Source organism: Etheostoma spectabile, chromosome 15, assembly GCF_008692095.1.
Source record: "Etheostoma spectabile isolate EspeVRDwgs_2016 chromosome 15, UIUC_Espe_1.0, whole genome shotgun sequence".
NCBI lineage: Eukaryota > Metazoa > Chordata > Actinopteri > Perciformes > Percidae > Etheostoma > Etheostoma spectabile.
In genome coordinates, this window is record NC_045747.1 from 28,861,841 (window position 1) to 28,866,360 (window position 4,520).

Consider the following 4,520-nt stretch of genomic DNA (forward strand, 5'->3'; position numbering starts at 1 on the left):
TTAAGTAGTGTTGAAAACGTAAAAAAAGTGACAAAAATGGAAAAAAAGGGTCTAAAGTGTTGGAAAAGAGGGCCAAAAATGTTAGAAAAAGTTAAAAACATCGTTAAAAAGCGTCAACAAAAGTGTTGATTATCATTTTTGATGGGAAGACAACACACGGGTTAACAGATCAAAAAATCCATATGAATGTGTAAAAATCACAAACGATTGAGATAGAAAACTAACCATGATGCAGTTTTTTGTAACATCCTAGGGTGTGATCTACTTTAGATTGCACTTGTTTTGGAAATAATGTGTCATTTAGTGTAACAATACACTCAACTCATTTTTCAGAACATGTAACTTGAGCTGTGAGCCTCATATTCATAATTGCCCGTGGTTTGCAGCTTTTTCTTTTTTAGAAACACATTGAAGAAAGCCTAGAAAAGACTTCCGAATGCTTTAAAACGCAGAAGTTGAGTTGTTTTTCTGGATTCCTCTCCACTCCAGTACTCTTGTTTGCTACTTCAGAGCACAGGGGACTGTGTGAGGATGAATTTACCTCCCAACATCTGGAAGCGTGCTTAATGATCATTAAATCCAAGATGAACTATTCTCTGAAATGACACTGTAGTTTAGGTGTCACGTTCCCCTTACATGCATACACTGGCTTAGTGACATGCAATGAAGTCCCGGCTGAGACCTTTAAAATTTAATTTGATCTTGTTCTAAATTTTCAAGAATTTGGTGTCTTAAAATGTTTATCCAAGGGTGAGTGTAAAGAGAGCTTGACAACTGACATGACAACTGGTCTTGTTGAAACATTAAATTGTTGACTGTCACAAAGATGTTTATCATACTGAAACATTAATTTGTGATTGAAGTCTGCTTTCATAAGCCATAAGTACCTAAATGCAACTTGCAATCTTGTGCAATGTCTGGAACTAGCTGCTGCACATAATTTACTTTTTCCTCCAAATCCAAACAACTGGTTATAAATTCAAGCCTCAGCAACAGCAGATTGTTTGTGGCCCGTGAGTAATGTGGGAGTCAAAGGTACCAAAACTAAAGGATGTTGAAGTTCAATTCAAATGGTAAGTCAAAACAGACCCTTGCAAAACTTCACTCACCCAACTAGAACTAAAGTAAAGCTGGCCAACCACTGAGATATTTAGCTTTGAGATGATATTGACAGCCACAGCCTCATCATCATGGCATTTCTGTGATCTCAGTTCCTGTCCTCCAAACGTCAGGCTCAACATGTCAGGAATGTAAACTTGCGTTAAAATGTGACTTCAACGTATACAAGTCATTAAGTTTAAAGAACTGGTCAAATCACACTTCAGTCCTAGAACATCTGCTCAGTTTCCCATTTAATTCTACTGAAGCCTCCATGATGGATGGTTTCTTTGCGATCTTCAGCCAATAGTTCAAATAAGAATAACATGCGTGGAACAGTCTTTTCTCAAAGGTATTCATGGTGTAACACTTGTTTGCCCATTCAAAAAGAATTGGAAGTAGCCTGGTGTCACCCGGGGGAGACTTTAGATGTTTGGAAAATATGTCTCTTGTAGAAAATCATCAAGTACAATAAGCTATTTCACTGGAATACATTGGGGGTGGGGGATAGGGGCTTGGTCTCTGTTCAGATCTGGAGTAATTACAGCAAAACTTCTACATTTGGAAACCAATCAATGTAACAGGCAGTACGCAACAACCTGCCATCTAATGATTAATACTCACAACATTTGAGGGGTCAGAGCCTTAATCGAGTTACTGATGGAGAGTCACTGTATGTTTGACATGTCAGCTTTTATTTTCACTACTCAGTGAGCTGTTAGTGATATCTTCAGGACAGGAGCAAGATTGCCTGACTGCAGCCATCAGTAAGCAGGGATAACAGCTACAGCTACATCAGCACTGCACTACGTGAAAGACGGAGCGGGGGAGGAGGCTTCAAGATGATGCTACAATAATATTATCCTTCAAACTAATAGCATCAACACGTATCATACCCTTCCAGCCACTCAGTTGTAAAAGAACACCCACTAAACAGTAGACATTATAGCTTTTTTTGGATAGTCTTTTCTCAGAAGTATTCATGGTGTTGCACTTGTTTGCCCATTAAAAAAGGAATGAAAGTCTCTTTTATGAAGACCTTAGTGGTCCCCTAATACTGTATCTGAAGTCTCTTTTATATCGACCTTAGTGGTACCTTAATACTGTATCTGAAGTCTCTTTTATATAGACCTTAGTGGTCCCCTAATACTGTATCTGAAGTCTCTTTTATATAGACCTCAGTGGTCCCCTACTACTGTATCTGAAGTGTCTTTCATTTAGGCCTTAGTGGTCCCCTAATACTGTATCTGAAGTCTCTTTTATATAGACCTTAGTGGTCCCCTACTACGGTATCTAAAGTCTCTTTCCCAAAATTCTGCCTCTGTGCCATTTTGGAGTATAGCTTTATAAGGTCCTTGGCATTTCAGGTACAATTGTAATGTAGTAATAATAATGTATCGTTTATAAGTCCCACAAAGGGAAATTACAATTTACACTCTGTTGTTATTACACACATTACACACAGGCCTAAATTACAAACATGCTCAGTACCTAAACTTGGGTGTCTCAGCCAGATCAGGTGTCTTCAACGGTTTTCAAGCCAAGGACCCCTTAACTGAAACTCAGACTGAGCAGGGACCCCCTACCACATAAATCGGATAAAATTAATTGCATATTAAAATGAGCCTACAAAATCATGTAGGGCAGCCTAAAACATCTTTACATAACATTTGCTGCATAGAATACTAAGCTATTAAAACAGCCCAGTATTGTTGGCATGATTTTAAAGCCATGTTTTTCATATCATGCATGTGGCACAGGGAATCCATCTACTATGCAAATCTATGTGGATGGCCTTAATACCTTACCTACATGCCAGCAAGCAGTATGGATTTATCATATTTGCTAATAATATGTTAGATTCATGTTAAGACTTTTCAATTTTGTTTCAAAACTTAACTTAACATTGACTTGGAGGCCCCCCGTGCATTGACTCTAAACCCCCTTTGGAAGATCTCTGGGCTGGATAATGAAAAAGAGAAAAAGCAGAAACCAGCAAATAAACAATTCTGTGTCTTAATGCCAAAGAGAATGGTGTGTCCATGATAGCGTGTGACTTTGACCCCGTGCTGCTATCCACTGTCCACCAGATGTCCTCCTAAACATGAGCTGGAGCTGATTCTTGCCACAGTCACTAGAACCATGCAGAATGCAGGCTTTTTCATTACTTTAAAACACATATTCTGGATAGTCCTTTAGCATTTCACATGGAGAAAGACTGAATGAAGGATAGATCCGTCACACATATCAGAAGAAAAAACAAGGGTAAATGGTTAAATTATTAGCCTTGTGTGCAACGAGGGATTGTTTGCCACAAACCTGATTATAACAATTATAGAATGTTTTTTTTTACCCAGGGAAAAAACTGGTCCTCTTAAAAATGTTGATACTTTAACTGTTGTTTGTGACTGATTTTTCCACGTTTTGTTATTCATTTATGCATGTTTCATATGTATGTACAGGACACACACACACACACACACACACACACACACGCGCACACACACACACACACACACACACACACAGGCACACGCACACGCACACACACACACACACACACACGCTTATTGTTGTTGCTCTTAATTAATAATTTTTTTTTTACTTTTTCATCATTATTTTCTGTATAATTGTGTGTTCTTTATAATATTGTGACAGTTTAACATCATTTAGGTGGAGGCTTCAAAAAGGACCACGTGGTTTTCTGCCTATGTCTATGTTTGTTTTATTTGTCATTTTAATTCATGAAAAAATAATAAACGCTTGGCTCATTAAGGCTTACTGATAGCTACAAAATTACACTACAATACAATACAAAATTAATAAAAAAATTAGTGCATCCTGGCGTATATGCATAAGGTTGTTCTTTTTTTCTACATAATTCCCTGCTTTTATTCTGAAAAGCATGTGCATCTTGCTTCCTCTTCCTGAAGCAAGCTAACCAAAAACTCAAACCCAAGCCCATGCGAAACATGCCTTTTTGGAATTGGCCTCCAGTATCGCTGTTGCAGCTTTCTCTTAAATCATTGCATCAAGACCCCTGAAGCTACTCAACTGTAGGTCTGTAATGTGTACTTGTACTTCAGAGGAAAACAATGTACTAATACATTTACCTGGCAGAGAGATGTCACTATTTATGTTACAAATTCAGATTTTTCTCACAAAATATCTCACAATTAAAACATGGTGTATTATTATTATTCATTAAACTGTCCAGGAGTTGAAAGCTCCACCTTGAACAGATGTTCAGAGGACACCAGAAGACAGGCTCAAGAGTAATAGCAAATCAAACAATGTCAAAGAAATATACAGGGAACGCAACAAAACAACCGTTTCACAAAATTGCATGGCTAAACAAAAAAGGGCCAATGCCTCAGGTCAAGACTCAGCAGTTTAATTCATCTGAAGGACATAGGACCCTC